Here is a 27,318-nt window from a genome sequence, read left to right on the forward strand (position 1 = left end):
GGAGTGATGCAAGTTCTCTCCCAGAGAACACTTGTGCACATTTGCACATGAAATTACCTAACAGACAATACACGATATGATACATATATTGGCATTGCTTCACACAAAGTCGACCCTCTCTTACTGCATATTGATTGGAGGCATGCATCACTCTCTCTCTCACCTTTTTGTATGTCGCGTCACATGACCAACAGCAATTCCGGTTCTATTGTACTTGTGTCAAAATAAAAGCATGAGTTTCAAAATAAGGCTATACGTATAAATGAACGACAACTCGAGTGATGGGCAGAACCGGATTAAACACCCTGACGGACCGGTTCTGGCCCGCGGGCCGTACGTTCGACACCCCCCCCCCCCCCCCCGATGGTGCGTATTTATTGCGATATATATTTAAGTAGCCTCGTCATTGTCATTGGCATCAGCTTGTCATCAAAAACCAGTTGCATGGAAAACGATCACCTGATTTTTCACACATGGCTCAAGTTACAGTTAAATCAGAGAGATTATTTTCAAATAAATTGTGCTGAATCTATGCAGGGTAAAGGTAAAGGTTCACGAAGAAGTAAATGTGCTATTGATTGCGGGTAAATTATGACCGGTGCATTGATTCAACGTGACTCAGGTTACAGCCATAAGATAGAAAATCACCCGAGCCCTGCCCATGAATAATTCAAAGAAGAAAAAGTAAATTAGGATTTCAAATATCAGCCCCAAACAGAAGCTCCCCCCTCCCCCCCCCCCCCCCCCAAAAAAAAAAAATTCATCGTCCTGCTTTATGTTGCTGTTGAGATATATGCTTGGCTTAATTGGGGGGAAAAAAAAAAGGAACATTTCTTAAAAGTCATTGCATATTACCAAATGAACCACGACCAAATTGCATTATACACCTTATGCACCATGTATCGTTTTCATATTGCGTCAGGCCCTCGGAATCAAATTGAAGGACCTCTCTCATGCTGTGAACATTGGCACTTATTCCATAGTTCTGGACTGAAAAAACTATGTCTGCAGAAAAACAAAAAAACAAAAAAAAACCCAAAATAGACTCAGTAACAATTTTAGACTTCTTTTCTCACTGTCGCCTACGTTGAAAGTCTGGATGTTTTTAAGCCAATAACAAGTGAAAATGGCGAGGTGAGATACATTTGAGTAGGCTTTTTTTTTTGTTAAACTAGATCGTACATGAGGTAAGTGCCTGTAGATTCATTTCCGCCAATATACAGTACACGGGGCTTTGTCAGCTCCAAGTTGTTTTGATTGCATCGCTCAGCTTTTAGAGAGTTTGGGAAGATGACGTGACGCAGGCGTTTGCTTTTTCAAAAACATTTTGTACAGTGGTGGCATCGTGTGATGGGCACGGCTGGCTGGTACCGTCTTCATACACCTTAATAAATCCTTTTTTTTTTTTTAGCATATTAAATTAGCAATTGGAAAAAAAAATACATAAAAAGAACATTGACAAGTTTCATTGTCGCCACATCACTACTTTAGGAACCATCATATTCCCTTTATTGATCATGAAAAATCATATTTTGTTCTTTGATTTAGATCAAATGTAGTTTTGAAGCGTAACTGCAAGTGGCTTGGTATTCACACAAATAACAAAGCAGCTCCTCTTTCATAGTACTAGTACCACAAGCGTAAAGTTTGAAAATTGATCACTGTTTAATCAGGCCTAAACGTTTTTTGTGGAAGCTAAATATTATTTGTGAAGAAAGATGGAAGTTTCAAACTAATAAGAGAAATGAATGTACATTCCGATATTACGAAGATGGGAATAGATGGTGTTATTTTTGGGACGCCGTCATCTTCAGATCACATAATCAGCACAATTCAATCGAAGTGTACATTTATCACCATCACCCACCCGACAGCAGAAGCACAACAGAGGCAGAGGATTTTATAATAGGTTTTATTTTGCCTTCCTATCATAAGTCAAATGATGAGAAATCGATTTGATTTCCACTGTGCGATGTTATGTGAACATCACTAGGTAAAACTCTCCCCTTTCCTGCGCACATGAGCCTGAAACGGAAAACCACACACCCACCTTGCGGCCTTAATTGCCGCGTTGAGAGGTAAATTAAACAATAGCCAGATGTAATTGAATCTCGGCAATACCCTGTTGTGGTATTCGCTGTGTGCCTGTAATCATGTTTTTGCCACAATAGCCTCTTCTGCTCCTCACCAATTAACGCATGCATAACATCAGCTGGATCAAGTTGTGTTTGATGCCCGCGTTGTTCTCCAGGCGTCCTCTTATGGCACTGAAATCTAATAAATGGTACAATTTTGGTTCCTTAATGACACAGGGCGCAGGTGCAGGGTTCTTCTTGATATGGCATTTAGGAAACGATTGATTTGACGCAAAGGTTGTTTGTCCCCAAACAAGGCCGAGAAACAGACTCGTAATATATTTGTCATCATCTGTGTTTTTAGTGACTTGATTTTGATTAGATGCGGTTGTTGTTGTTTCGTCATGTCCCCTTGTCAATGTTCACGTCTTGTCTTGTCTTCCTTGTTAGCTTTTCGTTCCCATCGAGGGTCCTCCACACCAACACCGCAAAAACCCAATTGCTCAGAACTTCATTTCAGGTCAAAACTATGAAAATAATTCCTTTTAGAGGGAGCAAATACGGAAAACCGACTTGTCAATTGCTGCATCCAAATATTTGGGTCTCGAGAGTGGCAGCCATCAATCAGTACGAAATGACAATGACTTTTCAATTCTCATTAGGGTCATTTTCATATAATTTGATCAATTTGTGTTTGATGATACTGATTGGACGTGATTAGGAAAGCCGCACACCTGTCGATATAAAACCTTACAGCTCACCGTGCATGTCAGAGCAAATGAGAATCATGAGGAACTGCCTGAAGAGCTCAGAGACAGAATTGTGGCAAGGCACAGATCTGGCCAAGGTTACAAAACAATTTCTGCTGCACTTAAGGTTCCTAAGAACACAGTGGCCTCCATAATCCTGAAACGGAAGACGTTTGGGACGACCAGACCAAAATGGCTGCCCACCAACGTTCACCATCCAACCTGACAGAACTGGAGAGGGTCTGCAAGGGGGAATGGCAGAGGATCCCCAAATCCAGGTGTGGAAAACTTGTTGCATCATTCCCAAAAAGACTCAAAAGGGTGCTTCCACTAAATACTGAGCAAAGGGTCCGAATACTTCATCTGCAAAAATTCCAACAATTCAACAATATATATGTATATATATATATGTTTCTTTACCATTATTGATCAAATTGTATGAAAATGACCCGTAAACCGATGTCATTCCATCTCTTAACCATACAAGTGTTGGCTCATCGTCAGCCATTTATTCATAGGCTGGCTTCAAATCTCTTTTTGGTCGACTCGTCAAATACCTGTCCTGGAGTTCACTCGCCGTTCGTGCTTTGAGCCACATTTGCCCCGAGAAGATGTTTAACCAGTGTCTGTACAACTGAATGGCATTCAATTATGAACGCGTTTATCAGTATTGAGGTTAGAGCCCTTTCTAATTTACTCCTCCTCTGTTGTCGCAACATTAAGACCCTCAACCCCACATCCCCCCACGCGCGCACACACACACACACACAAATTCACTCGCTGCTCACGTGTTATCTAAACTTCCCACATTGGCAATCTGATATTAAAGCCTGATTATAAAGTCTCCTTCTCGCCTCCCCACTACTCATCCCCTGCCAAATGAACACAGTGAATGAGCTTCTCCTACGCTGTTTTAACAAGATTAAAGCTTAGAATCAGGTATGGTTTCATACCAGTTTTGTCCAGAAGGAAACTCGAGACTCACCAATATCATTAGTGAGCAGACATAATGTAATTACTCTTGAAGAGGGTGTCTGTGTGTGTGTGTGTGTGTGTGTGTGTGATAGTGAAGTGTATTTCAAGTGAACTTTTTTGGTCATTTTCCCAGTGGCTTCATGTTTTTGTCAGTATGGATTATACATGTAAGTTTGTGGTGAGCTTTATGCTTTGTTTGCACACAACCATAATAACTGAGTTGAACTTTTTCCACATTTCAGGCGTCAAGAGTATTGGAGGTCAGAGGTCTCACATTTATCACAGTTAAGTGTCAGATATAGGCAGCGTGGGTGGGATGCAATGTATGCATTTGTGAATGTGTGTGTGTGAGATCACTGCAGGATGACGTGAGTTATCTTTGTCGACCTGTCGGAGGAGAAAAGTCAGATGGCACAGCAGATAAGGAATTAATGGAGGAAGTAGAAGAAACACGCATGAAGTTACAGATGTTGCAGGATGTGAAGAACGGAGAGGATAAAAAATGCAAAAGGTTGGAAGTCGGAAGTCATAAAAATGATAAGGAATGAAATAGGATAAAGTGAGGGAGAACAGGGCAAGATGTAGAAAGGCTCTTGCATGTGTGAAGCATTAGGTTGTAAATGAAACCTTTGCAATGTATGGGGTCAGTCTTTTGTGGCCATATGCACCCATGTTACTGTACGGTCCAAAATTACTGTTTTGTACTTTTTGGGTGGCCTAAAACACCCAGTACAGTACAAATTTATTGTAAATAAATATAATAGAGCTTGAAAATGTTTGGAAAGTTTTCTATTTTATCCAAACATACCACGCTGGTGTGCTTGGTTGTGACAGTCTGTAGTGGCAAGTCGAGGCGGTTCGCTTTCATGAGCCGCGAGGAATTAGTGTGCTTCATATTTCCAAATAAGTTGCCATAGACGAACGGCTTGACAAAAAAATTGGTCAACAACAGGTATGCAAATAGTGCAGAGTGGCGCGACAACAGTGAGTATGTATATATATATATATATATATATATATATATATATATATAAAATGTCTTACTTTTTTGGGCAAAAGTGTTGTTATTGTTGTTACACAAAATGTTTTCAACTATAAATATAACAGCTGCTGCAATCGAGATGCATCTTTAGACCCAACCGAGCGACATTTCCAGGGATTTGGGGCCTGGTGAAAAAATATCATTTTGGGCCCCACCACTACAATGCTGTAGAACATAATGATAATGCATTCCACTTATAGCTCTTTTCTAGGCATACAAAGACCCTTTACAATTTCATGCATCATTCAGGCACTCCTCAGTCACACCCCGGTGGTAAGCTGCCTGTGTAGCCTTAGCTGCCCTGGAGAAGACGCGTGGCTGCCATTCTGCGCCCTCCGACCACCACCAAACATCTAACCACATGAATTCGTCGTCAATGTGGGTAAAGTGTCTTGCTCAGGGACACAACGACGACATGCACTCAGGTGAGGATATGAACCGACGACCCTGCAGGGCGAACTCTTACGAGATTGGAAATAGTTTTCTCCCCCATGAGAGAGAGAAAAGTCAGCTGTTAAGCAGCGATGTATAGCAATGCATTATAATAATAATAATAGAGGATGATATTGATAAAGGAGTCTTTTATTGTTATTTTTGTCATCAGCCATTATTGCGCTACAGTCATAGTTGTATACCATACTAAATGTTTATTGCGAATCTTGACTGTACAATGTACAAGGATATTGTAAACAGATTTTCACTTTGTCTAAGTGCAGCCATGTTTATGTTTGTCGCTACATTTGGTATTCAGTCGTAATGTTTGCAGACGTCACATCGCCACCGGAATGTTGTCTGTCTGATGACTGACGAAGAGACAAAGACAAGGCACAAAGTGGCTTTTTAATGTCAAGACTGAATCGATATAGGTAAAATATTGGGCTGCAGGGAACAACAGTCGCTTTAAATGTTGCCCATGTATCACGGCTTTAGCGATGGAGGATCAATGAGCCATTCTCACAAACGTTTTCCTCATGCATTAAAACATTAGGCAGAAATAGAAAATAAAGCTACATGTATTCCTTTGGATAGGAGATAGGTGGTATATTCAGCCAACTTTTGAGGCATAAAAAATAACCAAAATAGACCCAAAGATAATACCAGTGTCATAATACTGTAATTTCTGCATCTTTATGATTTACGCTATATAGACACAAGGACACGTGAGCATAACGCCAAGAAGAAATGAAAATGGAAAAAATAATTGAGTTGGTCTTGTACAGCCTTTTTGTCATCTACAACAGCTTCCACTACTCTGGGAATGTAGCAGGTCAATTTTTCCACAGACGGGTTCGGGGCGCGTTGGGGGTACAAAAGGATACAACATCAATTCACCATAACTCAGAAACTGTGAACAATTATTATCTCAAACAACTGGACCTCAACGTCCTTAGCTACTGTATAGTTGTGTTATAGTGATAGAGAAAGAGGAACATCTGCCTCTATATTCCTTGCAAATGTCCTTAGTACTACGCCAATAGCAAGCTCATCTAGCTACAGCAATGCGGTCTGCTACTACGAATGATGCTTTTGTTCACATGTGTTGTAGTGGTGGCCTTCAATAATTGTGTATGTCTTAAGTTGCTTGGCTTTTCATGCAAGGTGCTTTGTTTCAGTGTGGCGACCCAGTTTTGGGGGTTTCAGAGCTTCAGCATATTACACAGCGAGTGTGACTGTAGGTTCCCAACAGTCGGAATTTCATCCACTGGCAATTCTCCAGTCCCATTTAGTCATCTCACTTCACTTTACGTCTTAGCGCTCCGGGATGCACGTGGCTCTACGTTGACGATGCTCCCCCCCCCCCGAGTAACAGCTCCACCAGCCGTACCAATGCAGACAGTCCCAAAGCGCCGCCATTTTCTGATGACAGAAACATTGTGAGAGCTGTGAAGAAACACCCAAAGACGACAGTCAGTGACATCACTGCCAACCTCCACAGGGCAGCGGTGAAGGTATCACAATCCACTGTTCGAAGAAGACTTCGAGAGAAGAAATACACAGGCCATACCACAAGACGCAAACCACTCATCACCAAAAGGAATCTGAAAATCAGATTGGATTTTGCAAAGTTCAGAGATGAGCCACAAAAGTTTGGGAACAAAGTTTTATGGACTGATGAGACCAAGATTAACATCTTCCAAAGTGATGGAAAGGCCAAATTATGGTGAAAGAATGGATCTGCTGTTGGTCCAAAACACAGAAGCTCATCTATGAAGCATGGTGGAGGTAATGTCATGGTTTGGGTTTGCATGGCCGCTTCTGGAGCGGGCTCACTCGTCTTTATTGATGATGTTACTCATGATGTTATCAGCAGAATGAATTCTGAAGTCTACAAAATAATTTTGTCTGGCAATTTACAGAAAAATCCATCCAAACTAATCGGGAGAAGCTTCATCATGCAACAAGACTATGACCCAAAACACACTGCCAACACAACAAAGGACTTCATCGGGGGGGGGGGGGGGGGGAAGTGGAAGGTCTTAGACTGGCCAATTCAATCACCAGACCTTAACCCAATAGAGCATGCATTTTACCTCCTGAAGAGGAGACTGAAGGGACAAACCCCCAGAAACAAACAAGAACTGAAAGAGACCTGGAAAAGCATTTCAAATGAAGAATGCAACAGTCTGGTCTGGTCAATGGGTCACAGGCTTGATGCAGTTATTGCAAGTAAGGGTTATGCCACCAAATGTTAAATGTTATTCAAGTTAATTTAATTATGTCTCTTCCAATACTTTTGCTCACTTGAAAAGTGAGTGGCTTCAAACAAAAGGTGCTCTTTCCTGAGTTGTTTAACACATCTACAACCCCAATTCCAATGAAGTTGGGATGTTGTGTTAAACATAAATAAAAACAGAATACAATGATTTGCAAATCATGTTCGACCTATATTTAATTGAATACACGACAAAGACAAGATATTTCATGTTCAAACAGATAAACAGATAGTCATTAATTTAGAATTTGTTCCAAAAAAGCTGAGCACAGGGTCACGTTTACCACTGTGTTACATCACCTTTTCTTTTAACAACATTCAATAAACGTTTTGGAACTGATGACGCTAATTGTTCAAGCTTAGTAGGTGGAATTGTTTCCCATTCTTGCTTGATGTACAGCTTCAGCTGTTCAACAGTCCGGGGGCTCCGTTGTCGTATTTGACGCTTCATAATGCGCCACACATTTTCAATGGGAGACAGCTCTGGGCTGCAGGCAGGGCAGTCTAATAGCCGCACTCTTTTACTACGAATCCACGCTGTTGTAACACGTGCAGAATGTGGTTTGGCATTGTCTTGCTGAAATAAGCAGGGGTGTCCGTGAAAAAGACGTTGCTTGGATGGCAGCATGTGTTTCTCCAAAACCTGTATGTACCTTTCAGCATTAATGGTGCTTGTGAATGACAGAGCAATTCAGGGAAGCCCCTTTTATACCCAATAATGGCACCCACCTGTTCCCAATGAGCTTGTTCACCTGTGGGATGTTCCAAACAGGTGTTTGATGAGCAACAATAAAGTTGATCAGTTTGGACATTAAATATCTTGTCTTTGTAGTGTATTCAATTAAACATGATTAAACATGATTTGCAAATCATTGTATTCTGTTTTTTTTTATTTTTTTTATGTTTAACACAACGTCCCAACGTCATTGGAATTGGGGTTGTAGATGTAAATACCATGAAATAAAAGCTGGAATTCTGAACTTTTGTCTCATGTTCATCTTTTGATCTGAAACCCAAACGTCTTTAGTATACAACAAAAACAAAGAAATTGACCTTCCAATACTTTTGGAGGGGACTATATATATATATATATATATATATCCATCCATTTTCTGAGCCGCTTCTCCTCACTAGGATCGCGGGCTTGCTGGAGCCAATCTCTGAACTGGTTGCCAGCCAATCGCAGGGCACATACAAACAAACAACCATTCGCACTCGCATTAACACCTACGGGCAATTTAGAGTTGTCAATTACCACGCATGTTTTTGGGATGTGGGAGGAAACCGGAGTGCCCGGAGAAAACCCACGCAGGCACGGGGAGAACATGCGAACTCCGCACAGGCGAGGCCGGGGATTGAACCCCGCACCTCAGAACTGTGAGGCAGACGCTCTAACCAGTCGCCCACCGTGCCGCGGCGCAATAACAATGCTAGTAAATTCAGGGAAAGGGGGATTTTCATTTGGGACCAAACACTGAGCCACACATGAATATAAATGTAACCAAATATGTAATATATATATAAATATGAAGCATGTAATCGGATATTAACAATACAATATTTACATTTACAATAAGTACTAAAGAATCAACAAAATCATGTACAAACAACCCAATTCAAGATTTTAGTCCCTTTATTAGCTCAACCAGCTGTGTTAATGGACTTTGTTGGCAAAGGGGAGACAAAGCAATAAGGTTGTTATCGGATTAAGTCAAATAAGACAAAACTTAATTTAAGGGTGTGTTCACATAATGTATTAAGGGTTTTTTTTTCCGTAGGGTATTACTTGTGTCATGAGTGCTCATAATAAATTAAAAGAATTGAATCATGCAAACTTTTAAAATGTGCCAAGAGAATGTCAGGATGACGATCCAGATACGTAAGTTTTTTTTTTGCTTCTTGTTTACGTTTACCCGTTTCACTTCACAACATCATCATTTTTAAATTGGAAGGACCATATTGAATTGGCAAGTGGCATAAAATAAATATATTTGATTCTGTTCGCAACTCTAAGGCTAATGATATGGCCTCCGCAGCTTATATGAGACTGAGGTCATTTGTCTTCCTGACACCCTCCCACGCAAAAACGCACACATGCACACACACACGTGCACGGGTGCGCCAAACACACAGGCACTCGTGCACACACGCATGCCCGCACGCACACAGTTTATGTAGTATTATCTGTATGTGCCCTGTGATTGACTGGTGACCAGTCCAGTGACCGGAGTCCGCTGCGATAGGGTGTAGCTCCCTGCGACCCAGAAAAGGATAAGCGGTGTCGCGAAAAAAGAAATGTAATATCACATTTTTACAGCATGAAATTGTGAGTGTTGGAATTCATGATGAGGAGGATCATATCACAACATCACTGATGGAATTGCAGCGAAACAGGTTTAATAATGCCTGAATGTTATAAAGTGCTTTTATAAGTCACTTTGCTGGCCAAGAACCTGCTCACAAGTGTAGCGATTTTGTGTGAAATAAGAATTGGAATTAATTTAGGATAAAGTAATAAGCCGGGAGCGACGTTTGCGTTGCTTCCGGTTTATCGTAATTGTGATTTAATTGTTAAAAAATCAAGTGTCTCGAAAAAAGGGCACCACGTCAAATGTTTTCAAGTTTAACTTTAGGCGAAATGACGACAAACCTTTTTAATCAGTCTCATAATCTGGAGGTTGCTACACTCTACGACATTTTGAGTGCGAGGTTACAGAGGTTTACTTGAATTCAGAACACACACAAAATACGACCACGAGTGGAATTTTATGGTATATTTAATGAAACATACAACTACAACTACAAACGACAACAAGAACATAACACTAAGGGTAAACGAAAGAAGGCGTACGAAAATGGAAAAGAGGACATCGTGTGTGGTCGCTGGGCTAAACTAAATGAGCGTGTGAGCGTTTAATGCGTTGAGTCAGAGCGAGAGAAGGCAAAGTTGGGATTTCGTATGAAGCTAGTCATTTCCCCACAATTATTACGCACTGATGTTGTACATCATAGTAAGGATTGCAGTGTCGACTCACGAACGCTGATCAGCTGGTCTTTTGGGGTGGTTGAAAACCAGATGCACAAAAATCAAAAGTAGGAGGAAAGGAAAGTCGTTTAACTTAGCTGCCGGTTGACCTGGTGGCGGGCCGAGCTCTGTCCCTCAGAGGCGTTCGGGAACCCCCCGGGATGCCGGCAGTTGCTCGTTGAGGCCCCGCCGACCGATCGTGGCTAGGGAAAGCGATCGGAGCCGCGTGGTCGACTTCTTCGATCAAAAACGGCGGCAGCTTGGTTGCCGGGGGCGTTCGCGCACGTGATGGCACCCGGAGGCGCCCAAGGACAAAAAGGGAACAAAAGAAGGGGGGCGGGGGGGGGGGGAGAAGGGGCCAGCCAATGAGCTTCCTTCAGAAGGAAAAAGAAGCCTCAACTCAACTCAGCTCGACTCTACTCCACTCCACTGAAAAAGGTGTGAGTTTAGAGTTAAATACCCCAGGGGCAGGGCGTAGGAGGAGGGAGTGCCGACCACGCCGCGTAGAAGTCGTCCAAAAGCGTAAGATCGAGGATGAGCTTCCGGGAAATCCAAGAACGCCCGTACTCTTCCCAGTCGACAAGGTACTGGAACCTCCTCCCCTTAGGCCTCACGTCGAGGATGCGCGACACTGTGAAGGCCGGATGGTCGTCAATAACCCAAGGTGGGGGTGGAGGTAGAGGGGGTTCAGCCGGAGGGCTTAGGGCGCAGGTGGAGACAGGCTTCAGCAAAGAGACGCAGAATGCGATGAATTTTCAGGGACTATGGAAGCTTCAATTGGACGGAAGTGGGATTGATGATCTTAGTAATGGGGAAGGGACCAATTAACCGCGGAGTGAGTTTCCGGGACTCTGTCTGAAGTGGAAGTTCGGGGTAAGAGAGCCAGACTTATTGACCCACCTTGTATTCGGGCGATGGGGAGCAATGACGGTCCGCAAGCAGTTTGTTGCGAGCCGCAGACCGGGTCAACGCCACCCGGACCTTCTCCCACACTGCCTGGACTCTCCGGAGGTGATCCTATATGGAAGGAACCGCTAGCGCCTGCTCCTGTATTTTGAACAGTGGGGGTTGGACACCATAGCAAGCCATGAACGGGGACATACCGGTAGCGGAGCTGGTGAGAGAGTTGTGGGCGTACTCAATCCATGGGAGGAATGAGCTCCAACACAACAACGCAACAGAGGGCGGATTCTAGGGATTGATTGGCCCGCTCCGTCTGGCCGTTGGTCTGCGGATGATACCCTGAGAACAAGCTGGCTGCTGCGCCCACTGTTTTACAGAATTCCTTACTAACCTGGGAGGAGAACTGATGACCTCTGTCAGAGGCCATGTCAATGGGGATACCGTGGAGTCTGAAGACATGCTGGACAAGGAGGTGAGCAGTTTCGACTTGGATGAACTCCTTGGTGTCTTTAACAAGGCTGGGACACCAGAAGTGCATGGTGCAGGTGAGTTTGGAGTTGTGGGCCCACTGAAGGACGTCAGAGCATGCAGAATCGGGTACGAACAGGCGGTTTGTTTACCAATAAACTTTGTCCTAATTCTGTCCTGTGTTTTAACGACTTAATAATAAAAAAGGAAACATCACAAAAACAATTAAAGGTCATGAAAAGTAATTGAGATTGAGCAATTTGATAATGCATCCGCTTTAATGATTGAAAAGCATTGGTATTGGACCGACATCGAAATTTGCAGTATTGCCACCACTTCAGCATAGATCCTTGCGTTTATCCATACCAACCGCAAAGTGAAAATAATACGTAAATAGAAGTAATTCTTCTACGAAGATTTTGGACGTAACCCGAATTGTTCGGAAAATGGGTTGTCCGTAACCCGAGGGTCCACTGCATAATATACAAAATTTTTTTTTTTGCTCACGGTTAAACATGGATTCCAATGTAATTTGGATTTGTGTTGTTTGGCACACTATTTTGTTAAGAAATACAAAATGCTGCAAAACAACAACAATAGATACAAGTGCAGGGAAGGATGCGAGGCTGAGAGACATTAATTATTACTCCTATAGTGGTTAATTAATTTGATGGACAGCAATGTATTGCAGAGGAAACCTTGCTGCATGATTAATATCCTGACAGGCTAATGGGTAAACGTCAACCGTATTTGTACAGCTTTGCATGCTATGCTACGCTACACACACACACACACACACAGAAACCCACGGGCACAGAGGAGATGGTGAGTTGCCTCAATGTGACTGCAGCGAACAGCAATTAGTGAGGCCATTTGTTTGACAGACACCTGACCAGCTCTGGGGAGGTGTTGGAAGATGAATGAAGCACCTCCACAAGTACGCAGTCAACAGGTGAAGATGAACTGTCTCTGACGATGCCATTTGCTTAATGCCTTTGCTGTTTTTCTTTGTCTCGGTCCATCTATTCGCTTCAGTTTTTCTTTTTCGTGCGCGAAGAACGAATCTCTTTAGCGAACGAACGCCACTGAATCCGTTTATGAAATGGTTCGTTCTCTGAGCTCGGCTGGCGGAAACGGAACTGCTGAAGCGTTCTAGTTTCTTCGAGGCACCGAGCGGTTGTGGACACAATTATCGCCACCCAGTTTTAATTCTCTTGCATTTTTTGCAAATTGTGGAAAATAATCCCACGTTCAAATCCTCTATGTTAAACATCACACTACCAATGGCTCCCGTTCTGTTACCATTGCTAATAATACGTTTCAGATCTTCATGTGAGATGCAGTGCTGAGCAATGGACTGCACTCCCTCGCGGTTTTAAGTTTAACCTAGGCCGGGCGGTATGCATTTGTCCGTTGACTCTTTTTCCCGCCCTCTCCATCAAATATTTTCAACACAGTGAGAAGTGAAGATGGCATAACATTAAAAGCGGCATTTCTGCACACGGTGACACATCTTGGCATACATTTCAATCAAACTTCTCATTTTGACAAAAAAAATGAGAATAAATATCGCCGAGGCTGTTGAAAAACACATCAACACACGAGAGAAATATTCTTCCATCTTCTAATGAGGCCAATATTAAGAGCATTTAAAAGACTGCTGTTCCAGGACATTAGCATGGATGCTTCTGATGATGGTACACAAGTCAAATGTCAACGATGGAGCCTGATTCAGTCTAATGACTGAGACTTTAACGAGCGGATAGCAATTCATTCTGACCTGCTGATCTTCAGGCTGCTCCCCTGTGATCCGCCCGACATGAGAAAATCATTCCAAAAATGAAATAGCCATTACTTTTTGGAGATGAATTGGAGGAGTTTGGGACCTTCACTCCCCGAAGAAAGTATTGGAACAGTGAGGGCATTTCCTTTATTTCGTTCAAATCAAGTTACCGGTACCTTGTTTTTTATCAGTGTCGTTAAAAATAAATACAGTACAATATAGAAAAAAAAGTGAAATTGTTTTTTTTTTTTATCATGAATAAATAACACGTTTGCTAGCAACTCGCATTTATTTCTTTCAACAATAATTTTCCTACCTCTTCTATAATTTAAGGTCTTCAAAACACTCACTATCCTCACACAATATTCACGTTATAGAAACTATCGAAACAAAAACAATACACACTAACAAATTGCTGTTAAAAAAAAAAAACATAGACTGTTTTCCATTAAAACGATACATTATGGGATACATTTGTGGGTTGCTTACTGTTTTTTCATGAAATACTGGTAATGTACCACAAATAGCATTGCATTCCGAAAATTTGATTTGCAAATTGCGACGAATTTGCACATCGAGAGCACAGACGCGGCGTAAATGCTATCCGCTACCGTGCTTATTTCGCGGACACATACACGCTGCGAGTCTCTCGCAAATGGTCCTGTAAAATACTGCCAGTTGTGTTGCCAGCTCGTTACAGTAGGGTTTTCTAGTTTACAGTATGTATTACTGTATTACTGTTCTTTCTTTACAGTAACATACTGGCAGCAGGGTTGCCAGCATTTTGTGTGTGTGTGTGTGTGTGTGTGTGTGTGCTTGTGAGGGGAAGAGTGGTCGGGGGGTGGGAGGACTGTTTTGGGTCCTGGCAATTTGGGGTGACAGTAACAACTACAGCATGTGGGTGGACAGCGACAGGCCGTGACAGACATGATGGCATGCAAACAATATAAGGCAAAATGAAGCGTACGAAAGCAAGACAAAGATGTTGTTGGAGTTTCTGTTTCTTTACAGGATTTCAATGCCGTCGCCGTGGTGGCGTCACTCTCCAAACGGAACAACGTAAACATCTTTTACAGGGCTGAAGTGACTTTCTAAAATCTTAATCATTTACAATTATTATTGCAGTAAAATTGCGTTTTTAATAGTACGAGCCCAATTCCAATGAAGTTGGGACCTTGTGTTTAAACATCAACAAAAACTGAATACAATGATTTGCAAATCATGTTCCACCTGTATTTAATTGAATACACTACAAAGACAAGATAGGTCATGTTCAAACTGACTTGATTGTTTTTAGCAAATAATCTTTAGCTTAGAATTTTATGGCTGCAACACGTTCCCAAAAAGCTGGGACAGGGTCATGTTTACCACTGTGTTACATCACCTTTTCTTTTCACGACATTCAATAAACGTTTGGGAACTGAGGACACTAATTATTGAAACTTTGTCGGTGGAATTCTAGTGGCAAAAAAGAAAGTTGAGGAATTCTCATCAAACACCACAGGTGAACAGGCTCATTGGGAACAGGTGGGTGCCATGATTGGCTAGAAAAGGAGCTTCCCTGAATTGCTCAGTCATTTGTTCTGTGGTCCGACGAGTCCACATGTCAAATTGTTTTTGGAAATTGCGGATGTCGTGTCCTCTGGGCCAAAGAGGAAAGGAACCATCCGGACTGTTATGGACGCAAAGTTCAAAAGCCAGCATCTGTGATGGTATGGGGCTGTGTTAGTGCCAATGGCGTGGGTAACTTACACATCTGTGAAGGCACCATTCATGCTGAAAGGTACATACAGGTTTTGGAGAAACACATGCTGCCATCCAAGCAACGTCTTTTTCATGGACGCCCTGCTTATTTCAGCAAGACAATGCCAAACCACATTCTGCACGTGTTACAACAGCGTGGCTTCGTAGTAAAAGAGTGCGGGTACTAGACTGGCCTGCCTGCAGTCCAGACCTATCCCCCATTGAAAATGTGTGGCGCATTATGAAGCGTAAAATACGACAACGCAGACCCCGGACTGTTGAACAGCTGAAGCTGTACATGAGGGCAAGAATAGGAAAGAATTCCACCTACAAACAATTAGCGTCATCAGTTCCCAAACGTTTATTGAATGTTGTTCTCCCACATTCCAAAAACATGCAATGGTAGGTGGATTCAAGACGCTAAATTGCCCGTAGGTGTGAATGTGAGTGCGAATGGTTGTTTGTTTTTAATGTGCCTTGGGATTGGCTGGCGACCAGTTCAGGGTGTACCCCGCCTCTCGCCCGAAGATAGCTGGGATAGGCTCCAGCAAGCCTAATGAGGATAAGTGGTACGGAAAAATGGATGGATGGATTACATCTGACATCCACCACAGATGTCTGCGTAGCTCAGAATCTGTCTGCCTGTGCCCAAATCGAATTCACCAAAATCCCGTAAGACCACCGGTCTACCTACTGCGCTGGACTTAGACATGGTCCCAGCATTCAACTTTCCATCCATCCATCCATTTTCTTCCGCTTATCAGGAAACGAAAGCATGTGACTTTCTGCCACCAAATTGTAACTGCACCCAGGTGCGTGTCAAAGGACACGCCCCTGTTGCACCGGTACGCCTAGGTTTGTCCGCGAAAATGAAGTTACGGCAGTTTTTATGCTCCGCTGCAGATGGAAATAGAGCTCAAAATGTTTTGGGATCATGGTTTGTGATATATTTACGGTTTAAACTAATAAAGTAGGCTCTGTAGGAAAAACATTTCAGGGTGGGTGAATCATCTGCGTTTTTTTTGTTTTGCTGTTCGTGTTAAATATTTTATTTGCTGATTGCTTTGTTGCTCCTGAAACTGTACATTCTTGTATAAATTAAGGATTAAAAACAATATTGTTTTACGGTAAATTGAAATTCAATTGAAGTAATTCTCTCATTTTGGCTTTTCATAATAGTACCTGAACAGTCCCCTCCAAAAGTATTGGCACGGCAAGGTCAGTTCCTTTGTTTTTGTGGTGTACTGAAGACATTTCGGTTTCAGATCAAAGATGCATAGGAGACAAAAGTTCAGAATTCTCGCTTTGATTTCATGGTATTTACATTAAGATGTGTTAAACAACTCAGGACAAAGCACTTTTTGTATGAACCCCACCCACTTTTCTCTATTCTGTCTAACTGTATATCCCACAGTTCCCCATTAAAAGAAGTCTAATTACAGCATAATACATTTGTGTCCAAAAACGTCAGGAGCCCAAGTGACACACAGAAGAAAGATGAAACATTTGAAATACAAGTTGAACTATCCTGAAGATTCAGGGCGAAATTAACCATAGCACACAGAGGGATTGTGTTAGCAGCAGAGAAATGTTGATTGATCTTCTGATGAAGAAGCTGGAGGGGAGCGTGGCCCCCGTTGCTTTCCACCCCCGGATGACTCTGGAGCTCTCGCTGAAATCCAAGACTGGTAATCGAGCGGCCGGTGTGGTGTGGGCGTGCCGAGTGTTAGGCCATCAAACTCCAAAGACCATATCAGTAACGCCTCCTCCACAATCCCCCTTTTCTGTCATCTAATCTGCTCACTTCATCTTTTCTGTCTTTTGTATTTCTTTTTCTTCAATGTACACTTTCTATGGTTCTATTCTTCCCTTTCAGATCATTTGGTCTTTTACTGAACTTGTCCTGTTTTTTTTTGGTGTGGTTTTTTTTTTCTATTCTGGCTTTTCCTTCTGCAAAGCAATTCTCTTTACCCTCTGCCAGCATACTTTCGCTATTCCCAATTCTATCCCCTTGCCTTTCCCCTCGTCCGCAGTCCTGCTGCAACCTTTTATTAGGTAAGGAACCAAAGTTAGTCAACTTGAACATAAGTCAAAACAACACCATATCCCTCCCACTAAGAGATACCTTTCATTTCTCACAAGCCAACCAGGAAAGAAAGCAAATCTGGAACCTCATTCCTGTGAAGATCATAAAATTTGCCAAACTTCCAAAACCTCCCAGTCGAGATTTATAAGCGAGATGGTACGGTAACGGTAAATTGGTCATCACAGTTCATTCGCACTGCGACCACAGTACAGTAAGAGCCCGTCAAAAGCTCCCACAAGGCACCGTTGTGATATCTTGGAGCTTCTGTTTTCGTCAACAAAAGTGAATTCATTTTTAGAATTATGTGACAGTTATGAGACGACAGTAAATAGTTTTCTTCCCAATGTCAGAAAAGTGTTGCTAGTTCTCATATATAAAAATGTGACGACATAAACTTCTCACAAATAATGATAATGTCCCTTAAGTGTTCCACTCTTTCTTTGTTCTACTCTCATTTTCTAGTTTCTTCTTTTTTTTTTTTTTTGCACGTTTTTCCTTTTTTACTCTTTCAAACCCTTATCCCTAAAACCCTTTGTACTATTTTCTTTTTGTCTCTCCTTCCCGCCCCACCCCACCTCCCCAGTCAGTCTTCTTCACCATTTTCACCGCACCAAATGATCCCTCCTCCCCTCTTTCACTCAAGCCTGGCTTCTCTGCCACAATGTGCAAACATTTTTGCATCCGTGGGCGAGACAAGAGAAAAACAGGCCACATTATCTGAGGACGTCCCCAAAGCCCAACCATTTCCTCATCTGACTTACTGGAGGCGGGCAAGAAACATTCTTCGAAATGTGAAACATTCAGATGAGTTTTATTAATGCTGGGCTTTTCAAACACTGTCAGTGTTCTGGAGAAACTTAGAGGCTATTGTGAAGGCTGAGCTATTGTCAATGCGCTTCTTAAACAATCATCAACTATGTTCCAAGCATCCATCCATCCGTTCTCGATACTGATGATCCTGTTCAGGGTCGCAGGGCGCCAGAGCCTAACCCAGTTCACTTCGGGCGAAAGGCGGACTACACACCCAACCGGTCGCCAGCCAATCGCAGGGCACATATGGACCATTCGCACTCCCTGAGTGGGAACCGAACCCACGCTGCCCGCACCAAAGTCAGCCGAGTGTACCAACCGCACCATCAGTGACTGTTCCAACTATGTAACCACCAAACTATTGGTTTCAAAACACTGCTGCGAATGACCTACGGTACACAATATTCATTATGTTTTAAGGTTTTTCTTGTTGTGGAAAATGATTGCTACTGATGAGGATTTCAGGAGCAATTAAGTGCTTAATGTTCAAACCTGATGGGAAAAGAGCTATAGCCAAACGCTTCGCAGAACAAAAGTACAATCCTGAACAAAGGAATCAGAATCAGGGGGTTGGGGGAAACAAACATTTCTGTGAAAAGTAAAATATAACAATCACGATGCAACCGAAGTAAAAATGAGCAGACTTCAATGCAAACTGTGATGTCCAGCTGAGGTGTTCAGCACATTCTCAGTTCACACTCACTAAGTGTGGACAGAATACATTTCTTTATATTTCTTGGAAAGTGAGAGCCTCATTAGTCACAGCTTTCATGATATACAGTACCACAAAAGAACAGTGGGTATGCGCTCATGTCTGCTCCATTTTTCTAGCCTGTAGATGTAATTTAAGACTATGACTGACTTCCACAAATCACAAAACTCATTGAAGTGTCATGTGGCCATGCACAAGGAAGCTGCAGCCGGTCGCTCCTCCTTGAAGTGCTTTGTTTTTGTGTGTTTTGTGTGGCTGTTTATGCGTGAGCACGGGTTTGAAAACAAATACTAGGACCGGGCCGGTCGGACCGTAGCGCTCCTGTTCGCAGCATATACGCCGCTCAGGAAAAGGGGTCCCACCGGATCCGGAACTATTAAGACCTGGTCCGATGGTGCTTCTCAGTAACTTCGGGAATATTTCGAGACAACAAACTAGGATGTGTTCAAACATCGGGATATGGGACAGTACACAGCAACAGTTTTGAATGACAGTAATCCCTCGTTCATCGCGAGGGCTAGGTTCTGGACCACCCCGCAATAGTGAATTATGTGCGTTATGAATATGAAAAACAAATAAATAAACTGCAATGCATTGTATCTGCAATAGGTGAACCGCAATTTTGCGAGTGAACACTGTATATCAAATTCTGCAGGGAAAGCATTACAGTGGAGAGAAGCTTCTGAGTTTATCCCAACAAAAAAGCCATGGAGCATGAATGGCTATCCACCACTGCCACTTACGCCAATGTATATTCTCCCGTTCATGCAAAAGTTCGATTTTTTTGTTTGTTTGTTTTTTGTTTTTTTTTTACGTGCCTGGATTTGCACACTTCTCATCAGTGCGCATTTGCGATTAAATATAGCGCACTAAGTGCTTTGAGAAACTGGTCGGGACCTATAACACAGATTCCACATTCAGAATCAACAATTAACACCAGATAGTGTATTTCCTGAGGATTCTCAGAAACAGCAAACCCGCACAGAAACTGCTTGTGTCCTTTTACCAATCCATTGAGAGCCTCCTAACAGCCGATGTGGTTATCCAGCTGCACAGTGGCAGACAGGAAAGCGGTCAAAGCGGTCTTCACCACAACCCAGAGCATTACTGGCTGCTGCCTCCGTTGCTCGGTGGGACTCCGCAGTTCTTGATGCCTAAGGAAGGGCACACACGTCCTCGGGGATCCGAGGCATTCTGGACACTCGCAGTGGCAACTGTTACCCTCGAGCAGACGATTCAAGACGTTGAGAGCCAGAACTGACAAAGAAAATGTTTCTATGTGAGAGCTGTACAGTAATTGCCCGTGGCATTTAACCTCGTGTCTCGTTCTTTTCTCGTCGGCAGTTCGTTGTATACCTTGTCGTCGCGTTCCAGCATTCCTTGTTTCCACGTCACAGACTCGCAGTAAGACTAGACCCTGTTCCGATCATCGACCTCGCCTCTTTGCCTCACGTTTTTGGATACTGTTGTCTTTTTTGGATGGCCTGCCTGTGCACCGACCTCTGCCCGTATATTAAACCTCTCTTTTTTGAAACTGTCTATTTGTTTTGGAGTCGTGCATTTTTGGGTCCTATCCTCTGTTCCGTTCATGACACATACAAGTAAACTAATCGATGCATATGAATTGTGATTCATTATAAAACAATTGGGAAATTCGAGTTGTTTGTCTGGCTTATCACACTTATTACACTGATGCCCTCAGCTAGTAATTACTAAACATTTTCAACTATTCAAAGATGTCATCAAATATCAAATAACCCCGCACATAAAGATTTCTGGTGGAGGTTTTACGATATTAAAATAAAGTGTATAATGCCTGTGCAGGCCGTGTAACAGGAAACGTCACAGTAGCCCATTGTAAATGCTGTTATTCAGGCTGTGTGAAGCATGCGCCTATGACAGAGGTTTCCCACTCCAAAGCGTTTTCATTTTATCTGAGGTTCTGGCTGCTCCCGTCTTTTTTCTTCCCTATCTTGGACTGATATCAGAGTGGTTGTCTTGCTTTCATGTTTCAGACAGTAAACTATGAAAGCTGTCTCTGACACAACAAAGCTAACAGTCATAGTGTCAGGAGACCATCTTAAAAGGAGAATTATGGATTTGGTAGCAGTGACTTTTGAGTACTTGGGGTACAATGATCTTCAATTTGAATGTTGAAAAAGAAAATACTGTATTGACTGTAAAAACCATGCTGGATCCAAATAGTGACAATATCTCTCAGCTGAAAAATTGGGTATCATAGCTAGCATAAATGTGAACCATATTAGCTGTAGGGAGATAATATATTCTCTACGGTAGCCATGTTGTAAGTTGAGCAAATAGATCTATGGACAAAACCTTTGAATATTATTCGTGTATCCAGACCAGGCTACGTTCACACTGCAGGGTGTGATGCCCAATTCTGATCTTTTTTTTAAAAAAGAGTTGTTCACGTTACAAAAACAAATGCGACTTCTAATGTGAGAACACAATGCCTGTGTGAAGTGACATATATATATATATATATATATATACACATAAAACAAAGTTCGAAGGCATCTTCTTTTCGCCACCGTTTTCTGCTCCTTCATCTACCATTGCTTTTCAGGGCTGTCCGCTTTGTTGAACGATGGTGACATTTGTCGCCTGTTAATGACGTATAGGTCAGATATCGTATCCGATTTATATCCACATACTAAACAGGCCTGGGCAAATCATGCTTGGTGTGCATCAGCTCAAAACTTTTGAGAACTTCAGCCCCACTGAAGTCCTTGACAAACGAGAGTGTGAGGGAGAGCGAAAGTCCGTTTGTGTTGTTCCGCTACCTGGACAAGTGGAACATAGAGTAAAGTGGGGCGGTTGGGAAATGGATGGCCTTATTGATGAATTGTGTTGAACAAATGATGACATACACGAAGTATTTGAGCAAATAACCGATTTCATTCGGTACAGAGTAGACATGTAAGACTATGAAATAGCTTAAATCCAGGAAGGGAGGCGGAAGGGCAGAGGTGAGGGTGGATGGGGGGGACTTCTAAGGGTGGAAGGGGAGGAGGGAAGGCTGGGAAAGGGAAGGGAAAAAAGGCAGATGGCTCAACTTAGCCTTGTGCTCCCATGTATGGGGTAAGTTGTTATGTTCACTCTGAATCGGCTTGTTTGTAGGGAGTACAAGATCTTGAAATACAAATCCCCAATTCCAATGAAGTTGGGACGTTGCGTAAAACGTAAAAAAGAAAAAAGAAATCAATACAAATGAAAATAGAATACGCAATTATTGAATACGCTACAAAGATATTTGATGTTCAAACTGATTCACTTTATCGTTTTTGCAAATATTCATCCATCCATCCATTTTCTGTTCCCCTTTATCCTCACGCAGGTCGCGAGCGTGCTGGATCCGATCCCAGCTATCTTGGGGCGAGACCCTGAACTGGTCGCCAGCCAATCGCAGGGCACATGTAAAGAAACAACCATTCGCGCAGACACAGGGAGAACATGCAAACTCCACACAGGCTGAAACCCGGTACTCAGAACTGTGAGGCAGATGTGCTAACCAGTCGTCCACCGTGCCGCCTCATTTCAGTATATATAGGAATATTTCGGTATGTTTAGGTATATTTAGGCTATGTATTACAGTAGGCAACTGTTGGTACTGGTACTTTAAGTTTATGGAGACAGTAGCTGTGTCACCAACTGTGAATGCACAGTTGATGAATTCTGGATAAATTCACTTGGAAAAACTCCAAAGTCATGAATGCTGTCGCTCCTATTAAAACAAAGACAACCTTGAGGCGGCCTAAAGCACGGTAGAGCAGCACGATGATGGTAAAGGCCTCTCAATCAAAGTGAAGGAAAGCAGAACGTAAGTAGAGAAATACTAAAACATTTTTTTTTTTTTGTCCTGTTCGGCTGTTAGGTCAAGCAGAATGGAAAATCTGTATCCCATTTATGCCGGAACAGTTTTACTGTCACAGTGGAGTATTTAAGCTTCACCCAGTGAAGGAGTCCTAGGGGTGTGTGCCTGCGGATACGTGCAAGTGAATTGATACCGTTTTAGATGCACAAAGACTGACACAAGTGTCCTGTAATTGCTGTGACCGCACCCCGGCGGCTGAGGACCCCACCCAATCGATCGAAGGGCGGGATCAGGCCCAGGTGTCCACCCGAGAGCAGCCTGGTGGACTGGACACGTCCCACACCGAGGGACCCATGGGGGTCCGCCGGCCCCACCGAGGCGCCCCGACAGCCGGCCACCCAGCGGGGACCGCAGGGACCCGATGCCACCCCCCCAGCCAACCACCTCACCCCACTGCCCCAAACCGTGAGCCGAGGGTGTGGGGACAGGGCTTCCAGGCACTACTGCCTAACAGCCAAACCCCCCACACCCCATCCACCACCCCCCAGAGATGGAGAAACATGGGGACTGTGTGTGATGCATTTAAAATCCAGGGGGGCAGGCAGGGCGGAGGGGCAGGGCGCACGGACCGGGAAACAGCACAGACGTGCTGAAACCCAATCCGACACCCACGCCCCCCGATCACATACCAGTCCCCCAGGAACCCTTTGATATGTGAATGTGCCCAGATGTGATTAGTGAGAAATATATACAGTGAATGGTGTGAGTGTGTGCTAAGTGAGTGATTAAGAGGCATGGCTCCCGCAGGTCGGGCCCATTAGGCCGGACAACCACCGACGAACTGGGCCATCCCACCCAGACCCGCAGAACCAACCCCCACCACCCACACACACACACCCCAGACAGAACCCACTACCCGCCCCTGAGCGTGGGAGGTCGACCCCCCCAAACCAGGCAGGGAAAAGAACCCCACAGCAGGCCCCACAGCCCACAGGGGAAACATGCCAATGACATCTACAGACAATGTTTTTGGAAGTAAATTTGTCAGGGCTAGACAGCAACATTTTGAAACCATTCGTAAGAACCTCAACAGTACTCACATTCTCTTTGCTGTGGGTGACATGCTGAAAATCCCCCAAATCAGATCGGTCCAGAACTCCTCACAGCAGATAAATGCAATTAATTTGCTTGCTATTTTAGTGAAAAAATACAATCCATTAGGTTAAGTATCAGCACAAATGAACAAAATGATAAAATGATGCTACATCCAAACCCATCCAGGAAAAACTCTATTACCATGTCAGAGATTGATACAGTTGACCCAAAAACTGCAGAGAAAACATTTCAGCTGAAATCGTCAACTAGCTGTCTTGACTCAATACCATCTGACATTTTCAAAACTATTGGGAAATCAATACGGACTGATTTGCAGCAAATAATCAATTGCTCACTTCAATTAGGCGAGTTTCCTTAAATTAACTCCCGTTAAGCCTCTTCTAAAAAAGACAATGTTAGATGCTTCTGTAGCAGTTAATTTAGGAGAAAGTAATAAGCCGGGAGCTACGTTTGCGTTACTTCCGGTTTATCGTAATTTTAAATGTAATTCTTAAAATCAAACTAATGTCTCGGAAAAGGGCACCAGGTCACTTTTTACAAGTTTAACTTTAGGCGAAATGACGACAAACCTTTTTAATCAGTCTCATAATCTGGAGGTTGCTACACTCTACGACATTTTGAGTCCTAGGTTACAGAGGTTTATTTAAACTCAGAACACACACAAAATACGACCAAGAGTGGAATTTTTATGGTATATTTAATGAAACATACAACTACAACTACAAACGACAACAAGAACATAACACTAAGGGTCCCAACTTCCCAACACAGCGTCCCAACTTCATTAGAATTGGGGTTTGTACTGTTTACATTCATATATTTGTTCGCCCCCCAATATGTAACTCATTTCCTGCAGCGATCCTGAAAAAGAAAAGCGGCTCAACCTACTCCAGCTAACGCAAGACTTGTGGCACGTATATTTATATTCATATATTTCCAACATGCTGAAAGGTTCTGTATTTTGCCAAACCAATTTTTTTTTCGAGTATTTGGGATGTAATATTGCCCGTATATTTTACATAGTGACTCCCACCCCACTTCAGTTGTACAGCCGGGGTCACGACCGTTGTCATGCATGCTTCTTCTCCTGTCCTATCTTGTCCTGTCCTATCTTGTCCTGTCCTTCCCTCCCACGGTGTAGCACTTCTGCCTCATACAACACTCATATCTTATGTTTCATTGTTCTACATATATAATGATTTCTTTTTCTCATCTGGTTTACATCTTCTTTTCTCACCCCCCTCGAGAAACTTTGTTCTGTTCGACTGATCGACTCTGATTCTCAATAAATAGCCATTATAATACTAAGAAACCACAGCGGCAGCTCAAAAACTCCACTGTGACGCAGTAAAACTGTTCCAGCATAAAAGGGATACAGAGCCTTCATTCTGCTTGACCTAACAGCTGAACAGGTCAACAAAAAAAAAATTAAAAATAAAAGTGATGACGATATGACGTCGGTCAAGTTTTTGCAGATGTAACATTTCTAGTAAAGCTTTCCACAAGGTTTAGGAGTGTGTTTATGTGTCCTAATAGTGTATATGTGTCATTGGCCAGCACACCTGATTCCAAAGGCCCTGGGCACAATATGGCATCACATAGAAGCTGAATTCTGATTGGATAAAAAAAAAATACAAATAATAATAATAATAATCTAATATACACACTATTGGAATCTAAATACGGTACAATCGATGGATTTTGAATAATATGTAGTGATTTATGGTTCAGAACATGTGTTTGCTTTTGCCGAGACAGAAATATTTCGAGACAGTTTCGTTAACGGGTTGCAATACTTTTACTGTACTGTATGTCATTTTTTTGTACAGATTACAAAGTATTGATCCCAACAGCGACCCCTGGAGGACACCAATCGTTTCATCCCAAACTTTTGGCTGATATTTTCCCAGGTCAAAATTGTTGCCTGTTCTTTAAGTAATTCTCCACCAAACTCAGTAATAATTTGTCCACAATTTTTGAGAATTGAGGCAACACAGTGAGACATTTTTTTTTTTTTGCTATTTTCATTTCTCAGGGAATTTTCCAGACCAAATGAACACGTTACAGAGCGTTCATCCAAAGAATCCCATACCGGCTCGGTCGTGGCCCGGTTGAACAACGGCCGGCCAAGGTCCAGACCTAAATCCCACAGACGCTCTCCAGCCAACTTGGACTATTTTTCAAACAAGAATGAGCAAAAAAAAAAAAAAAAAAAAAAAAAAAGTCAGTGTCTACATGTGCAATGCTGTTAAAGAAATACCCCAAGAAGAATTGTCGCTGTCATTGCAGCAAAAGGTTAAGAGGTTAGTTAAATGGTTGGCCACCACTGTTTTAGCATATCTCCAATGACTGTGTGCATTATGAGACAATATGTGGAAACCAAATTCCACTTGACGTGATGACTGTTTTCTGTATGGTAACTTTCGCCACCTACGGGGGGGATTTACCATGTTAAAAGAGGTGTGGGCGGGTGGGTGAGAGAGAGAGAGAGAGAAAGTACCTTATGAGGCCACAGGGGGGCTCACTAGGATACAGTGAGCGTTTCATGACAGAAAGGAAAACCATACAAAAATGTCACATATCCCGCCACATTGTTCTAGTATGAATATCTTTCATAATCAAACGTATTATTTGCGATTAAGAGTTTTTTTTTTTTTTAAATATATGTATATAAAAAAAAAAAAAAAATGAAAAATGAATGTAATATTTTGACGGGAGTGCAAGTCAGATCACGCGGACCCGAGTTTCCAACCACTGGGTCCTTCTAATCGGATGACGGTTCGCTTTTGTCGCTTTTGTCGCGCGAGCAACACGGCAAACTGTTCACTTTCCGACCGCTGTCACAAACCGGAATCGAAAACCAAAATAGTCGCCGGATTCGGCCCTTTTATGGGTTTAAGACCTGAGCCGGAAATTCCGTTGGTAGACAGAAGAAAAGGCCAATAGTGTGGAAACGATAAATATAAGTAACGAAATTGATGCTTGGCTTTTATGGACTATTGCTTGCCTGCCTGTGTTCCTTAAAGTATTATTATTATTATTTTTTTAAACTGATGCTTGGCTTTTATGGACTATTGCTTGCCTGCCTGTGTTCCTTAAAGTATTATTATTATTATTTTTTTTTTTTTTACTGATGCTTGGCTTTTAGTGACTATTGCTTTGCCTGCCTGTGTTCCTTAAAATGATGATGATTATTTTTTTAAACTGATGCTTGGCTTTTAGTGACTATTGCTTGCCTGCCTGTGTTCCTTCCATTCTTATCTATTTATTTATCACTGGGCTC

General features: G+C 42.6%; 2 long non-coding RNA genes across 2 annotated transcripts; both read left to right on the top strand.

Moving 5' to 3' along the window:
- Window positions 1-2,170: 2,170 nt before the first annotated feature.
- Window positions 2,171-7,309, top strand: LOC133469524 (uncharacterized). The gene is made up of 4 exons (XR_009785722.1): window positions 2,171-4,310; window positions 5,091-5,266; window positions 6,455-7,064; window positions 7,199-7,309. It is a non-coding gene; the product is annotated as an uncharacterized LOC133469524 (long non-coding RNA).
- A 4,562-nt stretch (window positions 7,310-11,871) lies between these two features.
- On the top strand, window positions 11,872-26,201 carry LOC133469398 (uncharacterized). Its single transcript, XR_009785699.1, has 3 exons — window positions 11,872-12,027; window positions 25,865-25,945; window positions 26,071-26,201. It is a non-coding gene; the product is annotated as an uncharacterized LOC133469398 (long non-coding RNA).
- Window positions 26,202-27,318: the final 1,117 nt, after the last annotated feature.

This window comes from Phyllopteryx taeniolatus, chromosome 19, assembly GCF_024500385.1.
Source record: "Phyllopteryx taeniolatus isolate TA_2022b chromosome 19, UOR_Ptae_1.2, whole genome shotgun sequence".
NCBI lineage: Eukaryota > Metazoa > Chordata > Actinopteri > Syngnathiformes > Syngnathidae > Phyllopteryx > Phyllopteryx taeniolatus.